Here is a 21,323-nt window from a genome sequence, read left to right as displayed (position 1 = left end):
ACAGCATCATGGACAATATGTCTGATTTCTTGATGCTCTGAATTTAGGTGAATGTGCCCTGGGTGTAAGTCCTATTTTAATGCACACCTGATTGGATTATAGCTGTTGTCTCAACTGGCCTTAAAAAGCTAAAGGGTAAAGAACACCTGAAATATGTTCTCCTATATATGAGTTGTCAAAACATTTGAATCTCAGCAAATGACAATATGTTTTATGCTAAAGCTTATGATTTACATATAAAGCACTTAGATGGAAAATAAATACAATTGGTTAAGTCTAACCAGGGAATGTTTGCTGGATAGTTTGCATGGGAAAAACAAACAAAAAAACAAAAACAAAAAACCAAGCAAAACAAAACAACAACAACAACAAACACAGAAAAAGAAACTCAAAAGTGATGACATTTAAGGAGAAGGATTATTTTCTTTTTAAATCTTCTTAATGCAGTATCCTTCCTCCCAAAGGGAATGAGTCATTACAAGACCTTCTCTTGACAAAGTATAGTTAATTGTCACTCTAAAAATTACCCTGTTGTTTATGTATTTCTCATTAGAATCTGATTACACTCCATTTGCCTAAACAGGCAATGGTAGCAACCAATATTCATCTGTGAAACTCTAAAAGAGCTAATTACCCAAAGCTTAGACTAATTGTCAGCATAAAGGACAGAGAACAGGGCTTTGAAGTAGAAAGCGTTAAGAGAAACTGCCAGTCGTTCAAAGATAGCCACTTGGATATGTAGATCGACAAGATTTCATTAGCATGTAAAGCTTTTACTGGGCAGAAAGCCACCCTGGTTAAAAAATTAAATGAGGAAATGAGAAAATAGAAAATCAATTTGTAAAGACTCAGGTGGGGAAACAAAGTAATTAATGACAGGGATTAAAAGTAGCAAGAAAAGAAAAAGTTACTTGCTGGAGTAGTAGCAGGCAACTGGATTAAATGCAGTAAAAAGGGCACTTTACATAAATATTAGGAGGAAAAGCAAGGAAGAATCTTACCTCAAGTACACATGAAATACGATAGGTAAGCAATACAACAGTTGTCTGGTATTTGGAACAAAGGGATTATGTAGCCATGTGAGACAGAGTGAGAAAAAAAAATCACCTTTTAAGAAAGCTAGCAGGCCAAGTTCTGCTGAAATTAAACTTCCAGAACCTGTCTTCAGCTGCTAATAAGGCATTTTCCTAGGTCATGGGTAATTCCAGGAGAATATTGTTAAAGTTGCATCAGATTTGAAAACTTTGAAAGGACTTGTTGATAACTAACAGTGTTATTCTTAACCACAGGAAGAGATTGCTAATTTTGGAACTTATTAGCAAAAATTAGAGGTCAAAATACAATTAAGATCTGTCAACACAGCACCCAAGAAAGTAGTTACTATAGTTCTGCTGGGGAGTTTGTGTCTGTGTTTCCTCCTTTGTTTTGAAAACTGTGTGATTCCAAGTGCTGCAGACAACTGTGTTCACATGACAGCCATTGATCCCTTCAAAGCTTCCCAGTCAATACAGCAATAACACTTTGATTTAAAAGAAGTTCCATTATACGAAATTAACATTACACAGATTAAAAACTGACTCGCTGTTTGATCTCCAGATGTTATTGTTAATGAAAAGACATAAACAAAAGAGGCTATTGTAATGATTTTCCCCCCAGAAAATTATTTTTGTGCTTAATACTTTTATCAATGATCTAGACAACATAAAATATTATGGCAAAGTTTGCAGATGGTAGTAAATACTGCAAAGCACGTACTGCTTTTGCCAGTGAGTCTGAATCATCTCATTGAGAGCCACAATCCAACAAAAAAAAAGTCAAATTAAAAGGCCAAATACAATGAAGTACATGTGGGATCTGGCAACATTAGCTGTGTGTACAGAGTAGGAAACTTGGGATCAGAAAATTCCACGATGTTATGTACATAGAAGTAAACTGCACAGGGCAAGAGCACAGGCTCAGCACCAGCAGTCTGCTTTCCTCTGCACTGTTTAATAACTACCTACCACATGGTACCATTGCATGACACACCTTCAGACAATACTGAGCATGCAAACTCACACCACCATGTTCTGAGACCAGGGAATAACTGTGCACACTAGGCAGAACAAATGTGGCCAGCTTTAAGGGGCGTAGAAGAAAGTTTAGCCATGGGCATGAAACACAAAGTGTGACTTGATCACAGGGTCAAGTTAGAAGAGTTAGAGTGAGAGAAAAGTCATGTGTAGGTAGTATGGAGATGTCCCTCTGCAGTCCTGTTGGAGGACATGAACACTGTATTGCCCTGACCATGTTAATTTCATTTACAGCTCTTCATTAAAACAATGAATGTATTAAAATCTTGTATGTCTGGGCTTCAGCTGGTTGGCTGTCACAGTATGGAAAGACTTCTTTCTGCTGCACAATAGCCCAATTGTACTTTGTGGGTAGAGGGTTACTCTGACACACTAGAAATGAGCTGGAATATTGGTGGGAAGCACTTATTTTCTGCAATTATATGGAGAAACTTTCTTCTCAGATACTTGTCTTCTACAGCTTTTTCTCCCAGTGAATGAAGTGGCAAAGAATTCAATCAATCTATAAATGGGAAATAATTTGCTTCCAAGTAAGGATTATTCTGTCATCCTTTGAAGAACAGGGCAATGGTTTTCTCTTAGGATCATCTGGCAATATGGCACCACTACAGATTAAAGAAGAAGCCAGCCCCTACCAGGCCTTTGGTCATCTTCAGCTTCTCCATTTCTTTGAGCACAGCATGCAAAGCTCAGTCTGCTGTGGGGTAAGACAGCTTCTGCTGTGATTGCTGAAGATGAGAAAAATGTCACTGGGCTGGGTCTCTGTGGCTGTGCCTTGAGAAAATTTAACAGCACATGGCACATGGTATATCTGTAATCTATTGATTCAATATGGTCTTGAGTCCTGAAATAATGAAAGACTGCAAAACTTCCTAATAAATGTATCGTGAATGTATTTGAAGTGTTATTTCCCAAGAGCACCCTGAACAGATGGGGCAGATGCTGCAATTGTCATAGGAACAAATTTAATGTTGCATACATGGAAAAAAAGACATTGCAAAACTTGTGCAGAAGCAGCAGCTTGCATACTTTGTTTCTTTGGATAATGGCATTGCACAAACTTTGGGTGAGTTGTTTAGGTAATCTTTTGCTCCAGAATTTAATAATAAAATATTTATACAATTAACTTGCATGAGTTCATGTTTTCTCCTTACTATTAAAAAAAATAGGGAAAATAATGAGTTATGGACCTAGCTATGAATTCTAATGGCCTCTGTATGTACATATATTGGTGCCCACACAGAGGAAAACTTGATACTCAGCTGAATTTTTCTATGCTTTAAAAAAATGACATAGGCTTGAACTGGCTTGATGGCCTTTGAAACAGCAAATTAATCTTAACTTGTGGAGACAGGCATAATGTCAGTGAAACCATGCCAACTTTCCCTTCCTGCAGTACATGAATACATAGATAGAAAAAGAAAAAAGGGTAATTTGTAAAGTTTCTTCTTACTGGTAGCCTTGAAAATAAAGGGGCAAGGAGAATTCATATCTGAATCTAGGAATTTGCCATGGTCTGAAACTGACTGTTGGATTTTCTTGGTAGCCATTTGTATATAAAAGCAAGTAAAACCACAGATTATGCCGGTATGGACTCAAGTTATTTCACTCCATACATCCTTCCCTAGTAGGAAATTCCCAAACTGATTTTAGGCTAGAGAGAAAGGCGCTGCACGGCACAGAGATGGCATATGCCGGGTTTCTAGTGACACATAAGTCCAACGAATTCCTGGAATCCCAGTGTTTGAAATTCACGTGCGGAGACACATGAGGGCACTACTGGGCGGGGGATGGCTGCGGGTGGAAAATGGACGTGTGCTGGCTCCTTCCATGGGCTAGCTCGTGGGACTCTCCTGGATTCCATGGATAGCGGGCAGCTCCAGGGCAAACCCCCTGGTGCAGCAGGGAAGGCGAGAATGGAGCTTAGAAACGTGGATCTTGTGTTCGGTTAAAAGATTTGACAGATAAGCTGACAAGTTTCAGCAAAATACAGCATAATTTCTGAATATCATTTTATAATTTTAAAAAATATGAATAGTTCTACTCAAACATCTTGTTTAAATGGTAAAACCCCTTTAGTCCTTGTGGTACGTTTGTAGTAAAAATTAATAATACAAATAAGACCAAAAAAATCCCTGAAAATATTAAAGAGTTAATGGTATTCAGCTTTGTCTTGTCTTCTCATCAGTTTTCTGGGCTGCACCTTTCCAAGTAGGATAATATTGACTAAGCCTCATTAAGCTGATTGAGAAATAATCTTTTAAAGAAAAATGCAAAATTAATGATCCATACTGCAAGATCAATAAGCCACTTCAGAATGTACATTGATAAACTATTGCTACTAAAAAATGCTCTCAATTTTGTATGCAAAATGAACAAGATGGGGGCAAGTGCTGGCTAGGCACTTAGGAAGGCATGAAATCCTTACAGGGAAGAGTTGGTGAAGAAAGGGTGCTCTTGGCACTGACCCACTACTCAATGAGTCAGCATGAAATTGCCATTGCAACAAAAACAAATCACATTGAGGGATTTATTGGCAAAAATTCAATATATAAGTCACCATTAATTATTCTACTTTCTTCATTACTTCTGAGGCTTGGCTGGTCTACAGTGTCCTATTGTGGATGTTTCATTCCAATGACTGGAGGAGAGCAACAAGAATGATACAAGTTTGAGAAAATGTGGCAATTTGAATCAAACAGTAAAATCAGAAGGGAAACTATAACTCATTATAGCTTTAGATGTATATGTAAAAGATTGCCATAAATAGGATAACATCAGTCATCCTCCACAGTCAAAAGAGGAAGACAGAATTTAATAATCAGGTTAATTTGCAGAAAGAGGGGCTTGTTCAAAGCCAGTTGATTGGCACATCAAGTTGCCTGAAGAGAATAGGCACCTCATGGCTGGTTTTTAAAAGCACGGTAAAAACCTGTGTTGGATTTGGCCTGAAATATATTCAATTCTGCTTCTGGGCATAGATGCTTAATAGAAGGCCTCAGGAGATCCTGTGTTTTATGGTATCAGCTGTGCACTAAACTCTCATTGATGGAACTTCCTGTTGAGGCTTTTTGCATATTTAACAACTTCTTTAGTTCTGCTTTCTCTCATTTAATGAAGATTAATAACAATGTGCCAGAGAAAAAAAAATGTTACAATCTCATTTATTTTCTTTCACAAAATTGCCATTCACCAAGATCAAAATCATACAAAAGGAGGGTAGGAATAGAGATGTTGCTGCTTCTGGTCACCTAGGGGCTACCATATTCAGCACTGGGTTATGCTGGAGCAGCAGCAGAGTTTTAAATTTTATTTTCCACCCTTTTCAAAGCCATTGTCTCCTCCTACAAACTGGGGGAGGGTGCTTACTGTACCTGGTCGCATCCTCAGCTAGGCTCTAGCTCGGCTTTGTGTTTATTTATTCTATTTCCCTTTCAAAGTAGAACAATATTACCATAATTTCATTGGGTATATTCAAACGCATTTAAGCATGGGGTAGCCTTGAACAGACTGGTTAGAACTGGTTTCCAATTAGCCTTCAAATAATAATTTGTCATTCTGGTCATTACTTAAATAAAGAAAAAAAAATTAAAACCCCCAGATTTTTCTTTTTGCCTCTTTTTCTCAGCCTCCTGACGCCAAAAGGATGTGGCTAAGTTGAAAGGGTTACTTTTCTTCTCAAAATGTAACAAATTTTTCTGTAGCAGTTCAGTTGCTGATCCTTGTGAAAGACTTCATGGACAGTCTAAAGGAATTTAGTTGAAATTGAAGCGCAGCTGCTTTCTGATTTATTTCCTGCTCCACCACCCTTACATTGGGATGCTGCAGCGGTTAAGGTCCATCGAGGATGGGGCAGCTGTGGCCTCACCCCTGGATGCTGCCTGGCTTTCTGGAGACCCTGTTCGGGGACCTGAGCTGCCTGGAAAGGAGCTGTGGGGTTTGCCAGACGAGGCTGCAGCCCTGCCAGCACTCGGGGCAGGGCTCGCTGCGGGCCAGGGGTCGCCGGGGACGCCCGGCCGGAGCGGGCAGTGCTCCGACAGCTCCGCTGAACCACCGCACCTCCAGCTTCACCTGGCGCAAGTGGAGGCAAACCGGGAACCTCTGCAGCTGCCCCTCTTTCTGGATGGGGAATATTCCATGGTTTTTAGGGAAAGGCGCCAACCTTTGCTCCAGGGACAGCGGCCTGTGGGGAACGGGGGCAGGGGGGTACCGGGGCCCTGCGCTGGCTGCTGCGGGCGAGGGGAAGAGAGCCCATTTTGCCTGTGAACGACACTTCACACAACAGAAACTGCTCACGAATTCGGGTCAAAATGCGGGAAGAATAAGCCCCGGAAGCCAAGACACGCGTTTGTTTCCTTCAGAAAATCGTCCACGGTAGCGGGTGACACGCCATAGCTCCAGCAGTCAAAAGGAAGCCGAACAACACGACGCAAACCCAGGATTTTGGCCGCTCTGCAGCACCGCCCGCCCGCCGCTGCCCGCGTTGTTCTGCGGAGGAAAGGCTCCGGCCGGGCTCCAGGCAAAGCACGGCGGCCCGGCCCGCACCCCCGCCGGAGCCCCGGCCCCGCGCTGCCGCGGCCCCTTCCCCGGCCCCGGCCCCGGGGCGGTGCGAGCGGCGCTCGGCCCCGGCAGGGAGGGGCCGGACCGCCCCTACGCGAGGAGCCGCCGCCGTCGCGGTCGCGGCGGGAGAGGTGACAAGCCGCCGCTGTGCGGAGCCGCCTCCGCCCGGCTGGGAGAAGCGGGTGAAGCCCCGCTCCGCGCTCCGCTCCGAGGTAAGGCAGCCGCCCGCGCCGCCGCCAGTGCTCCCCGCGCCGCCGCCAGCCCACCCCCGCTGCGGGGCCACGGCGCGGGCTGCGCGGGGAGCTGCCGCCGCTTTGCCGCCCGTCCCGCCGCACCTGGAGCCGCCGTCCCCCCCGCTGCCGCCGCCGAGGGTGAGCGCCCCGAGCCCCGCGCCCGTCCGGGTGCCCGCTGCCCCCGCCGCTCGCCTCCCCTTGGCTTCCCTGGGGAAGCCGCCGCGGCGTGGGACGGGGCGAGAGGCGGCGGGCGCTGCTGCCGGGCCGTCGCGTCTGGTTCAGCGGTGATTTATGGTTTTGTTAACTCAGCATTTGGCACGGCGTGCGAGCGGGGAGAGCGGCGAGCGGGAGTCATAACTTTGTGTTACTTCTGGAAGGGAAAGGGAAAGGGCCCCGTGGGGCCGTGGCCGCCCCAGCGGCTTCCTCCAAATCCTCCCTCCCCACTCCATGCCCGCCCGCTTCATCCCCGCGCCGGGGGCTCGCTGCAGCCAGCGGGGAATAGCGCTGGGCAGGTTCCTGGGGGGGACACGACACGGGACTGCCACCCGTGAAGGTGAGTGTGACAGAGGGGGAAAAACTGTCAGAAATCAAATGTTTTTCTTACTCCTGGTTTTGTGTGGATACCCTATATACTTATTCCTTGTACGTACATATGTAGTTGTCTGCATGTGCACAGAATATGCACACGTATTTTTTGAACTGTGAGAACATTGCCTATAGGCTTCTGTTTCCAGATGTTTTGTTTTCTCTTTCTTTTGGGCATATTTACATTTCCGCTGGGAGGGAAACAGACAGCAGTAATGTGGCTGAATATGTATTTGAGCAGTAGCAAGGAATAACTTGTGTGCCTTTAATTCAGCTGCAGAGGATATCCATGTGGGATTAATATACTTAAGTGATCGTGTCACACTGACGTATCTTGTTCAGACTTGTAGATTTTTAAAGCAGTGTGGACTTGTAGGTAGTAGCGGAAGTGTAATTAATTTTAAACATGTGACTTGGCCTAGTACTTATGATTTTAACGTGGTATTCGTACCTTGGTAAATATGCATAGATTTAGCCATCTGTCCTCTATTTTCACTTCATGTGTGCACGTACCACGCTGTGCAAATGAAAAAGGTACCTGCGGTAAGCTTTAGGGCCAAATACATATTTCAACTCTTCTGGGAAATGCTCTAAAGTTACTTTCAAGGACTAGTGGAAAGCGTCTTTCATACAGTTTCTGAGTATATTTCAAGTTAAAAAAATAGTTGGTCCGGCATCAATTATGTCAGTTTGTAGCTTGTATTTGGCACTGATACTATTTGCATTCGTCAAGTACAGTTGATACTGCTGCTGGAAGGGATGTAGTTTTTCCCACTGTGGACAAGGCCCTTTTGTGCACTGTAAACCTCATGTTTTTAGAGGATGCATGAACCCCTGGGCAGAGCCAGCCCTGCGCTTTCTCTCTCCAGTGATAAGGTGGTGGTGGGGTGCCAGCTCCAGTGGGTCTCGTTGGAGATCATAGCAGCAGAACTTCTGCCACAGGCTGGAGCTCTCAGTCGGGGCACGCCAGTCTTCAGCACTTGCCATAGTTGCAAGCATATGCTATGGCTTATCTCCGTGTCAGTGAAATTTGGAATAGCAGTGGGCCACCCTGGTGATTTGTACAGCATGGGTGTCTGTCTGTCCATGCAAGGTAAGCTGCAGGATGGTGCCTGTTTCCTGCAGCTGAAGAGATGGGCTGTTTTGTTGTGGTATGCCTGCCATCACCACAGGAGTGGTACCTATCTGCATTGTTCACATAGGTGGGTGGATGATATAACACGGGTCACTTGAACATATCTTCTCCTCTGAAATGTACCTCCTCTGTTATTTATGGCCCTCTCTCTGAAGACATAGCCTGGGTTTAGTCAACAGCAGCCCTGCCAAGATCTCTAATCTTTGGAATTGGTATGTTTGGGATTGTGATGCTGAAATCTTCATCTGAGCATCATTTTCTTAAATTTGGCTTTTATAGAATAACAGTTGTCATAAGAAGATTAAAAATAAAGTCTACTTGCTGCTAACACTTGGTGGGTGAAATTTTCATCTCTTATACTCCAGATGCTCTGCAGTTTCTCTGCTGGTTGCAGTCTCTAGAATTGTACTGTGCAGTACTAAATGCTTTTTCTCCTAGGGTTTCTTAAACTTAATACCAACCATAGCAAAGTAGTACATGAATCCTGCCACCAATGGCATGTGACTGCCATTTGGGGAACCTTCTTAGTTTTGCTTTTCCTTGGGTTAAAAGCTTGGTTACAAAGCACTGGGAAAAGTTCTGTTAACTTTTTGTCCTGATTTATGGCAGGAAGAAAGAAAAAGTGTATTAAATTGGTATTCCCATTGCTGCCTGATGGTGTTAGCTTTTTGCATCCTCTGGGTAACTCTTGGAATCTCAGCAACACTATGTGATTATTTTACTCCTTATGCTGCCAAGTAGAATTATATAGCCTAATTTATTTAGATGTGGCATGTTCTCACTAAAAGTCGTGCCGTGCTAGGTGAATAAACCGTTTTCTTGTTTATATTGCCTTCACTCCTCACTCCCCTTTTAATAGGCCCTCACGGGTCTTACTATAGTTCTACTTGAGCGTTTCTGAATTTTGTTGAATCTGGCAATAAAAATAGAAATAAAGAACTATGAATCACATTAAAGTTGTTATCAAAGAAGGTATTTTCGTGCTGTCAGTTACTCGGGTAGAAATCTCACTTCTCATGGCTCCAGCCAGTCCTACAATCACATTTACTGCTCTTCTATAAATTTTTTTCTGACAGTTTATTGTTAGCTCTCTGTGGCTGAAGTATTCGGGACAGATGTGAACATACTGCCTTCATCTTTGAAGAATTACAAAGTCATCTAATTGGCTTCCAGATCACACTGTATCTTTCTTCACAGCCCTCTATCATAATTCAGACTCTTCCATTCTACTTATTATTCCTTTCTAGATGTCTTTTGACAGTCGAATCTTTGCTGGATCACTTTTCCCCTGATGAATTATTATTTATTTTCTCAGAGGCACCTAAGAAATAAAATGACTGATGGATTATTCTTTTCCCCTCCCATTACCTTTCTTCAATATTCTCCCACGTTCATTTGCAAGTAGAGCTACTTAGAAAGTGTTCATTAAAATGTCATTGAAATGAAAGTCAATGCAGAGTGTTAATCAAAAATGCTTTTCAGTTTCAAGTTACTCATTTCTCATGAATAAACCTTCAAAAACAAAAACAATCTCTTTCTTTTCTACTGCTGATACTTTGTTTCCCTGTGCGTTTTGCTGTCTTGATCATTGTGGTTGGATTATTTGTGGTAACTGCATTTGACACAATCGTTTGGCTTAGGGCTTGAGAGAAACACAGTATCAAAACACTCAACTAGCTTCAGAATAAAAACACATGGCTCAATCAACTACAGGTATGAAGAAAGAGTAGGCCTCTTCAAAAATCTTGAAGTGCTGAAGAACTCAACAGTTTATCTTGCCTTGCAGCTGCATGCCATAGTGTTGAGAACACGTTGGGTGCCTGATGGACTGATGGCAGTGGTGACTGTCAGGGGCTGTTCCTCTGCAGAGCCCAAGGTAGCCCTGCTGCTGCCCAGGGCTGGGGCCTCAGGGAGCTCTAAGATAGCAGGTAGGATGCAGCCTGGAAGATGGGAGGATGATGGTATCACGCCATGTTCCTAGGGAAGGACATAACACATTCTGGAGTAATCGGATTTCCTAGATTGGAAGGCTTCATGGGCTGCCCATGGGGACACAGATGACTCTTTGCCTAGATAGAGATGAGACAGCAATGCTGTTATTGAGTAGTGTTTCAGTATGAAAGTATAATGTCAGTGTAAAGTCCAGAAATACTTCTGACCTATGACCAGCTGGGATCATGTATCTTAAAGCAACAAACCTAGGATCTGTCTGTGGCTGCAAACTCTTGACAGGGCCTTCCTCTGTTCTGCACTGAATTCCAGGTTTAGGTTTAACTTCAGCTATTCCTCCTTGCTTGGATAGTGCTGCAGTTGTTTGTGCTGAATGTTAAATAGATCTGTTGTGTTTTCACATTGGCAGAATTTGAGACTGTTGCTGGCTAATTCACCTGGTGGTTTGACACTGATGTTAAAAAGTAGTGTATAGGGAATTGAGCTTTGTAGGTCTCTACAGGGGAAGGAAGAGGTGATGTGGAAGCACCTTTCTACTGCTGGCTTTTCTCCATTGCCCCTAGTTTATCTAGGAAGCACCCAAACTATATTTTTGTGGGCCCTTTTGAGGTATCCCCCCTGGTGAGAGGCAAATATTTCATGGCTGATGGTATCAAAAAGGAGATCTGTGAGGCTGAGTTTATATCATCCCATACCTCCTCTGAAAAGAGATAATTTGAAATATGGGAAGATCCAGGTCCTTTCTCTAGTTTGATGTCCTTGGTCTGTACCATTGGATTTACTGAAATGGGCCAATAATTGCTTTTGCTGCTTATCTTTTTCAGGAATGGGAGATTTGGCACTAACCAGTGGGTGCTCTGAGCAGTATAGCCACAATAAGTTCCTCAGCAGTAGTAGGTCTGTTACATTTTCAAGGAGGAAGAAGTTCTCCAAGTATTTTTTTAATGATTTCAGACTGGAAGGAGCATGGTTGAATTTGTAGGTCTCAGAGAAAAAAAGACACCCTGTTTTAAGATGAGGTGATGTCTAAATGTGGTTGGCTTGAGCTGTGTAAGCTGGCTGTTGGTGGGTATGGGCGAGGCATGGTTTTGTTTCCTGAGAGGGCTTTCCAAGTGTGCACAAGGCCTTCTCAAAGGGGAGTATTTCCCTGCTGTGCAGTATGTCTGTATGGATGTCATAGGCCTTGAGCATGGAAAGCCTTACCATAGGCTTTGATTATTCAGCATTTATTGGCCATTTCTTCATTTGAGTTTCTGTCCTATGCCTATGGTGAGATACTGATAGATAACATCAAGGTGATTTTTTGGGTATGTTACTGGAGCAGTGTTTGTCAGGAGTTGGCTGTGGTTTTGATTGTTGGCTGATGTGTGGGTCTCTGAGCCCTCAGGCCCTTGCCCTGCTGCTGTTGATGAGATCTGCAAGATTTTGGAGTTTCTCAGTCCTTACTCTGTTTAGGCCTTCTCTGGTTCCTGGGAAGCTGGCCATGCTTTCACTTCCTGCATGAGGCAATGCTCTTTCCATAACTGCGTAGTGTTGTGATATCCATAATGTTCAACTTCTCTGTCAAGTGTTAGGTCAAAAATATGATCAGCTTTGCAGGTTGTTCCAGTGTGATCTGTGGAGGTGCCAAGAAGACTATGAGGAATTGGCTTTTCTTAAAAAAGCCAATAAGGTTTTTTAAGACAAGATTTGGGGGTTTTATCATGTTCAACCTTGTGTCAAAGTATCTGCTGAAATTCTCAAGCTTTGTAATTCTGGGACATTCTGCTACCTTTCATTGCATAGTATTAATGCTAGCCTTCCTAAAGTTGTTTCTTTATTGTAATACTTGAGTGAATAAATTTTAGCTTTGGCTTTCCAGGTTAATGAAATCTAATAAAGATGCTTTAATATAAGCACCTTAGATTTTACATTTGCAGAACAGGTGAACAAAGTGCTTCTTGGTGTCTGCTTGTCTTGGACACTGTATTGTGAGGAACAGGGAAAAAAGACATGGGATTTATGTCTCATCTAGAGAGAGCTTTGGGTGATGCAATGCATGTCATGTATTTCACTCTCGGGATTGTGTGTTGCCTGTTGGCAGTTAGAGGTAGGTCTTACATTACTCAATTCATTCACTTAATTTCATAATGCTTTGTGCTCTTTGCTTCCTGCTCGTAGTGGAGTGTATTTCTTCTGCTACTTGAAGCTACGAGAAAGTATCTGATTTCTTTGGTTTTTTCCCCTCTAATTCTGTGGAAAACCCAGTCCAGTTTATACCTTGGCAAAAGAAGTGTGCCATGTCATTCAGCTTGCTGGGTCCCACAAGAGATGCAAGTGATTTGTCTTGGAGGCACAATCTGTTGAATCCTGGGAATGGTTAGACCTGGACATGCCTCCTATGGGAGCTGTGGTGAGTGTGGACAGGAAGGATGAGGGCAGAGTAAAGCTAAGATTAAGGCACATTCCATCAGAAGATGGTGTTGGTGGTTTCAGGCAGTCATTTTTTATTTTAAAATAACCTGTCCTTGCTGTTATGAGTTAAAGGAAAGGAAAAGAAAAATCTGTCCACTTCCTGGGCTGTAAAAGGGCCACTTGACTAATGGTGTGGCAATAACTGGAGGCCAGAGCTGGGTGGATCTCAATACTCCTCCCTCACAAAGCAGCAGAAGAGTTTGGTCATCTAAATTGTGGAGATGGCCCTGGGGCTGAAAGGAGGATTACTACAGCACTGTACTTGCTTTTTGGAAAGCTTACACCATTCTTTACAAATTTCAAAGATGACTGAAGTGTTTCTCCTTACGTGGTACGAGCAGTTCCTAATCTGCTAGAGCTGGTTCCCACTGCTGCCGAGTCCCTGGTGGAGTCTGCTGCTGGAAACGTACTGGGGTGGGGGAAAATGTCATTAGTGCAGAACTGTGCAGAAGGCTTTTAGGATTGAGATAATGACTTTTCTAAACAGGAAGAATAATTGAAACTGCTGTAGTTCCACTTTGCTTACTCCAGCAAGATTTTGTCAGCGGGTTCTTAGTTATTTGTTGATTTCTGCATAATAGACTGAAAAAGGAGCAGAATGAATGGATATCCATAAAGGTTAGATTTTTTGATTGACTTCCCCCCCCCCCCGACTTTTGTGGGGTTTTTTTTGGTTTTTTTTTAGTTGCCAGTACTCTTGAAGTTACATTGTCTCAAAAAAAAAATCTTTAGAGATGGCCATAACTGGAAACAGCTGTATAAAATTTGGGGGTTTTTAAAGGACCCATAAAGAACTCCTATAAAAAATAAGCACTGGTAACTTCATTTTTTATTGTTAGGTGGCTTGGTTTTAGATACCTTTGTAAAATAGAAGTGCATTCAATATGCAAAATATCTGAGAGTACTGAAATAGAAAGGTCTGAAATTCTGTGGACATTTCTGTACGGGTTGCAGAGCTTTTAACATATCCTTTCTGTCAGCAGTAGAAAGAGGAATCAAAAGAAGCAAATGCAAAACATCTGAGTAGTAGTCCCTTGTATATGTAGCCAGTAGTAGAGGGAAGAGAAAAGCAGAAGTCTTTCTAGTTCATCCAGTGTTAATTGAGCACATGGTCACAGATTTTGTCAAGGCAATACTTCTAGCTCACATGAAGTTTCATTGCCAGGTCTAGCTCCATTGAAAAGTTACTTTTATGAGTAGGCGTCTAGGGTGAGGGAGCTGGGTTTATTTGCTTGGACGAAAAGTAGGCAAGGGACAGTCCTGTAGCTGTTACAGCTGTTGGAGGATGGTTATGAAAACAGTAGGGCCAAACTGTACTTAGTAGTGCCAGGTGACACTAAGGGAGAGTGACAACCAATTGTTTCTTTGGAGATTCAGGTTGGATATTGGAAAAATCTTGTTACTAGGAGAGTAGTGCGGCACACCAGCAGATCGTCCAGAGGAGCAAGTATCATCTGCTTTCTGAGCTTCTCAGGACTCACCAAGGAAAAGCAATGCTGACCCAGTCTGCTCTTGATGATAGTTTTCTTTTGAGGCAGAAGCTGGACTAGGTAAAAAAGCCCCTTCGGTTTCTTCACAATCCAAGTTTCTAAGAAAATTCCCCTCCGCCTTCCTTCTCAAATAAATAATTTTTTAGACAATTTTGGACTGAGCTGACCAGCTACTGTGGGTTGCTTGGTGGTAAACTTACTTTCATGTCCTCGATACAGCTTTTTTAGTTCATACAGTAATGTTTCAGTGTACTATACCTAGATTAGTATTGTTGTTATTATTTATGGCCTGAGGACCAGCAGAATATTTTTGTCAACAGGTTTCTTTTGTTCTTACCTGTCCCTGAAGGAAGGGACAGAACTCTTTGCTGGTTAATACAATCCTGCCCTAACAGGCAAACCTCTCCTCATGGGTCTGCTGAAGATAGCTTTGGGGGATGAGGTGGCATTACAGTTCCCAAAAGGGCAGGTGGTCTGCAGTGAAATTTAGTTTAAAATCGTAAGTTTATAAGACTATACACCCCACAGCAAAAGACCTATGCAATTTTCATCTTGTATTTTTTCCCTGCATTCCCCTTTCCTTAGTAGTACGACCTTTAAGTAAGCCAAAAGTAGCAGACAGGATATATTCTAACCTTATTGTGGCTCTACTAATATGTTAGTGGTTGTATTTTATCATTATTAGAACTGATATGAGGGGGAACAGCCAAATGAATGGTCTTGTCAATTTATAGCCTTTTTTTTTTGAGAGCAAGAGGAAAAGGAGAGTTGGAGAAAAATACAGAATGGGTAAAGTAGCTGTGTTAGAAAGCTTTAGAAAGAATCCCTTTATAGACATTTCCCTACAAATAAACTCTCCGTTCCTTCTTTGGATCTCTGGTGAATGAAGTGCTGTATGCATTTTGATTTTTGAGGCATTTTTTTCTGTAATTTACTTCATTTTTCTGGTGGTGGGATTAAATATTGACATGTGCTACTTGAAACATGCCGTTTTCAGAGGTCATGCTGTTGGATGCCATTTTATCCCACACAGTGCTTCTGCTAGAGGACCTTGTTTCTTGCCCTGCATTACTCATACTTGTTTGTTTATTTTTTTCTATGTGAAAACAATTCTTGTTTCTCTTTGTGTTTACAGTTACTTATTTCTTGGTTTCTGCTACATGACATTTGGGAAAACTGAAGGTTCATGTTCATGTATCTAGTATTTTGTGGCAGAGTAATTAGGCAAAGATCCACATGTAATGTTTAAAAGCATTATACAACAAAGTGTTCCTGACACTTCACAGTAATCAGAAAACAAGCCGAAACAAAGCAACCTCTTTTGAGGTGCAAATGGAAATTTGGTGCAAAACTCATGACTGAATGCATCTAAGTCTAATGTTTAAAGAAAAGCTTGCCTAAGTGAACACAAACTCATAGACTTCACAAAACAGAGCTGCCTGTTAACCAAAAGACTAGTTGCTTGCCAACAGTTCACTTGGCATAGCTTTCTCCTACCTGTCATCCATACTTCACAGAAAGAAATAAAACCCTGCACTTACATACTCCAGGCCCTCTCTTCTTGCCAAAGTAATGCTTTTTTAATTATATAGAGTCCTCTGCTCTTACATGTGTGGGTTATTAATTGCTGTAAAAGGGTGAGGGATTGAAAGCTGCTCTTACTGATTTTAAAAAACAAAAATTATCCAATTGGCTTTCATTTTCTGTGAAGTTTCCTGGAGCCTATTTTCTCTGCTTACAGTGGAGATTGCTTGCTGATTTTGCTGCATGCCCCTGAGCATCTACCCTACAGACTCAGGCTGTTAAGAGACAGCTTGTAGAGAAATGGGAGGCAGCATCACCTCTTAAATTAGGTTGTTTTACACCTGTATTGCAGTAGTGTGCCAAAACAATACTGTAATTTTAATGAATTAGAAAGAGCAAGTTGAATTATTTTTGTGCTAATTGAAGATGGGAAAATTCAAAATGTAGCTCAGTTTCAGTAGCATTTTTTCCCTTTGGGTTTATAATGGATTAATAAAATAGAGCTTTTGATTTAAAGGATAATTAGAGAGTTAACATTACATCACTCATTTAAAGATGTATTGTTTGAAGCCATTGCTTGAATTATATGCAGGATTTCAAATATATTTGAGGCTGATAACTGAATCTTCATAGATTTAAAAAATACTGGGTTTGCATGTAGAAAATTTACTTGGAATACATCTCTCATATAGTTACATGAAGTACTAATTTTAGTCATTTACAAGCTTCTTGGAGGTCAACTCTTGCTCCTGTGTCTTCTCAGTATGTTGGAAATCTCCAAGATAAGGGGCAGAAGTTTAGTGTATGCATCCTCCACTACATTCCTTGAAACACAAGAGGGTTTTCCGATGCCCGCGTGATTTTGTGGCTGAGGTTAGTAGGTTTTATGAAAAGGTGATTTATCAAATGGTTTCTTCCTGTTGTGGGTTTGAATAGGAACTACTCCAAATCTGAGGCCAGAACAATGGGTATGGAGGAAATTAGTCATGGAGGGGTCTGAGGAGGAAGGAGCATGTTTTTATCAGCAATGGAAGAACTTCCCAATACATGGGGATCTCACTAGAGATGATTTATGCATTAGTGGGTAGTGCTGGATTACACCTTTGCATTGTTTCCAATTGAGTATTAAAAACTTAAAGGTACAACACTCACTTTCTTCTTAATTTGACACATTTGGGAAGCATTCTTCCTAACCACGTGGATTTGCAATACATTTTTGTGAAGGTTTAAGAATTTGGTGTTTATTTCAGCTGAAGTCAAAGGCTCAGGAGGCTTCCATCAGGTAAGTTCCTGGCTGTGGCATGTATTGTACAAATTAGGGGGCCATGAAGTCAGTTAGCAGAGAGAGATTTATCTTGAATTTATGATACATGTTTCTGGCTTAAATAGTGCTCGTACTTTTACACTGTGATTCCTTGTGATTCATAAAACATATTCTGGACAGGGTTCAGCAGCTGATGATAAAGGGTTTCTGTTCTGTATATAACCCTTTTACATTCTGCTGGAAGATTTGGGAAGATCTGTTCTGATAGGAATATTTCTGAAGAAATGGTTGCATTTATGGATGGGTACAGGTATCTAAATATATGGTATCTAAAATGGCACTAGACAATTTTATATCTGGGACATCTGTGTGGGACTGGCAAATATAAGACATACCAGTAACCCGGTCCTTCCAGCGATGGCCACTGAATGCCAACAGAAATTCCCTAGGCCATCTAGAAGAAACTAGATATCTATCTGAGTTTGTATGATTAAAATTTCAATTTTAACATTTTAATACTTCTATGATTTGGTGTTTCAGATGAGCAAACTGAAAATGGCTTTTTATTCAGCTGTCATGAAGAAAAACAGAATCACTTTCCTGAAAAAACTTTTGCATAAGTCAGTGTTCTAAGAGTAAGGCAGTGTAGGTGGTTTGCCAATTTATTTTTCTGAGCTTATTATTTTGCCAGTTTATAGTATCTGCCTTATAGAGTCAGCAAGATAATGGTTATTTTACCACCCTTCCGTCTCCCCAAAAATGTCCCCTTCCAAAACAAAAAAGAAAATCAAGAGGAGAATCCCGGTTCACTCTTCTTAGGTTAATTTGTGTCCATCAGTTGTTCAGAGGAGGAAAGCGTGAGTGAGTGCAAAGATTGCTGTTCAGTCAGGGGAAAAAAAACCTGGAACATGTTCAGCATAGCTTAGAGAACAAGCTTATGTAGCTTATATAGCAACATAGCTGGAACATGCTTATGGCAAGCTGAGGATTTACACCAAAGCTGTAACTGTACATTGTCAAAATACAGGTGTCCTTTAGCTCTATGCTAATGTCTTTAGTTATTTGAACTGATTTTGAAAATCTAAAGTGCTGTCCAGTGTGTGTAACTGAAATATCTAAATATTTATGTTCGTAATAAGGCTTCTTCTGTAGTAAGATTTCATCTCCTACATGTTTAATGAAGGACATGATAGAAAAAGCCTAAGGGTGACCATCTCAGGTAACCAATACAGAAACACAGATGCTTTTAGGATATGATGGAATCTCTTAGAATAGCTACTTCGGGATAGGATGAATCACAGCCCACAAATGCCTATTTCTCTTCAGTGACTATAAAGAGAGAGGGGGAGTAGAAGTGACTCAGTGAAATGTGGTTGTTTATATTTGGTCAAATGTATTTCAAGCTAAGTGCATAAGGCTACAATCCTGAGGCAGATCAGCTCTCCATGGCACCTTGTGTATGTGTCTCAAACATTCAGCTACAAAAGCCTGGTTGGACTGAACTGCAGTTCTTCTCTGGCTGATGCCTTCATCACCCTTCCCAACTGGAACCACCCTCTAAAGGAATTGTGCACATGTACTTAGTTTTCATCCCGATGGGGAATTGGTGTCATCCTAAAATAAAGTCAGGATGCAGACTGGATGTGTGCCTGAATCCATGTGTTTGGATCTCACAATTTAGACATGGCTTAAACTCCTTGTGCAAGCAGCGGAAGGAGAGAGAGCATTTGGAAAGCCTCCAGGAGCCACCTTAATTTTGGTAAGATTGATTCCTAACATGTAACATGGATATGTGCTCGCTTCTGTGGAGCATTTCCATTTTATATTTCTCTCAGCATATATATGATGAAAATAGAATAGTCTGTTTTCCTTTCTGTGCACAATCTCCAGTTTTCCTAGGTTAGGGAGATGTTGGGATGTCTGGGAGGTAGGAAGTTAAAACAGTTGAAAAGCCAGAGTTAGTTCTTGTGATAAGCCTGTTTTTAAAAGAAAAATTAGACCCATCCTTTCAGAACCTGTTCCCAGTTAGTAATTTGGAATTTTGATATTACTCTCTAAATTTTTAACTTAATAATGATTTCCACCATCCCTTCAGCCCCAATATAGAGATTGAGGTATTTTGCAAAAGCTGGCATCAGTGGTATTATGCAGGAGTGCCTAGTTTTAAAAACTTGGCAGCTGCTTTGACTTTTCTTTATGCTGTCATTCAGACCATAGCTACCAAAGCTGAATTTTGCTTGTAGTAACAGTTGTGGGAAGTTACTAAGGGAAGAGTCTATTACTGACACAGGAAATAGTTTTACAGTTCTTTTTGTCATTGGCAAACTTACCAAAACATCACTGTTGCCATAGGTCTTTTAGGCACAGCTCAAAATCATCAGTCAGCTGCAACTGAATATCACATCAATTGCTTGGTGACTTCAGTGCTAGTGTTCCATATGTTCCACCCTTCTTGCAAAACTCCCTTTAAATTGACAAGTTTTGTTGTTTCTGGAATTAGACCTAATTGCTGTGATTCAAGAGTAAGGAAGGAAAAATAACTGCGTGGGTTCTGCATTTTTCAGTTCTCCTCCTCTTTAGTACTTCCAAAATAGTTCACTTTTCTCCAAAAGTTGTATCAAGACCATTCAGAAAATTGTGTCTAATAGTCACTGATAGAAGCATTTTTCCGTTGATTCATTAATTACAGGAGCATATCAGGCACAGCAGATGGCATTTTTTGAGTTGGGAATTTACCTTTGTTATTCTTTGTTGAGTTTGACATGTGAATTTCTCAGCTTCTGTAAGATGATATTGTTTTGCAATTAAATACATAATATAGTTGTATAAATCAGAGTGAAAATTGAATTTCTGGCCTTTTTCTTTGTAACTGATGTGAAAAATTAATGGGTACATGGGTACATCTCCATTTGAGAACTACTCACTCCTCACTGTACAGAGCAATTATTTTTTTATTTGGTTTTTTTTTTTTGTTTTTTTTTTTTTGCAGTCCATGAAGTCATGCCTTACTATGGTACTACTCAGGTGCCATTTTTGAGAAAGAGCATATATTTTCTCTTGAGTTTTTTGATGGGTCTTACCTAAAGGGTTCAAGAGCATATATTTTCTCTTGAGTTTTTTGATGGGTCTAAAGGGTTCGCAAATGGGATGTGATGTATTATCAGTGCTCCCAATTGAGTCAAGGATCTTCTGATCCTTTGTCATGGGAGAATCTGTAACATAATAACCAACATGAGGATCTGGATGGGTGTGTGGCTGCTAGTTTTGTGTTTGTGGTTTGGGAGTCCTAGGAATGCTGTCTTCCTGCTGTCAGCTCCAATGTCTGGTCTCTGGCAGATGGAAGCACCACAGCCCCGTTTTACTGCAGTTAAAGCTCTGCAGTGGCTAGAGACCAGTGTGTGCACTATGAAGCAGTGGCACAAGAAATTGGGTTGTACAGGCAGTGCCGAACCTGTGCCTTTTCAGGGGTTGTGTTAGTGGGAAGAGTTGTGGGAAGCTGCAAGTTTCCTCCCTCTTTTGGAGCAAACTAATGGGCCACAGAAGCTCTTGGTGGGGCTGTGGTATGGATGAACATGGGTCTGTGGAGAGGGCGGCCGGCTCCTGCTGGCTGGTGCTGCCTACTCTGCCTTGTCTGGCAAGGGCACCATCTTCCTCTGTGCTGTAACCTGCTCGACTAGACCAGCCAGGCTCTGGCTCTCGCATCTATTCCTCCCTTTCCCTCTCATCCCTCTCTCCCTTTTCTGCCCGGCCTCGTGGTGTGTTTTGGCCAGCTGACCTTTCTGACAATCCCCTGTGCGGCGCTCTGAAGGGCTTGTCTTGCGCACGTCCGTGGGGCACCAGCCGAAGGGTCACGAGAGCAACAGGCTCTGAGGTTGTCTTCCTGCTGTCAGCTCCAATGTCTGGTCTCTGGCAGATGGGAGCAGCAGTTACAGGGGAAATCCTGCTAATCTCCTGTAACTTGAGCCCATTACATGCTCAGTCGCACTGTGGGGCTGGTGCCTTTCCAGCCGCATATGGACGGATGGCTGAAGGAGTCAGACGCTTACTGCAGAGCAC

The 21,323-nt window shown here is 42.0% G+C and overlaps 1 protein-coding gene across 8 annotated transcripts in view; it reads left to right on the top strand.

The window, feature by feature from the left end:
• Positions 1–6,695: 6,695 nt before the first annotated feature.
• Positions 6,696–21,323, top strand: part of MBNL2 (muscleblind like splicing regulator 2) — a 106,717-nt gene continuing 92,089 nt past the window's right edge. For 6 of the 8 annotated variants that reach the window (XM_039730495.1, XM_039730496.1, XM_039730494.1 and 3 more), the window contains exon 1: positions 6,696–6,844. The gene's annotated coding sequence lies outside the window, so the exon portion shown is untranslated. Of the gene's footprint in view, positions 6,845–7,131; positions 7,419–21,323 lie in introns of those variants that run through there. The other 2 variants (XM_039730497.1, XM_039730491.1) reach the window with 2 other exon arrangements.

This window comes from Passer montanus, unplaced genomic scaffold, assembly GCF_014805655.1.
Source record: "Passer montanus isolate IOZ18808 unplaced genomic scaffold, ASM1480565v1 scaffold72, whole genome shotgun sequence".
In the NCBI taxonomy this organism is placed as follows: domain Eukaryota; kingdom Metazoa; phylum Chordata; class Aves; order Passeriformes; family Passeridae; genus Passer; species Passer montanus.
This window is presented reverse-complemented; position numbering and strand designations above follow the sequence as displayed.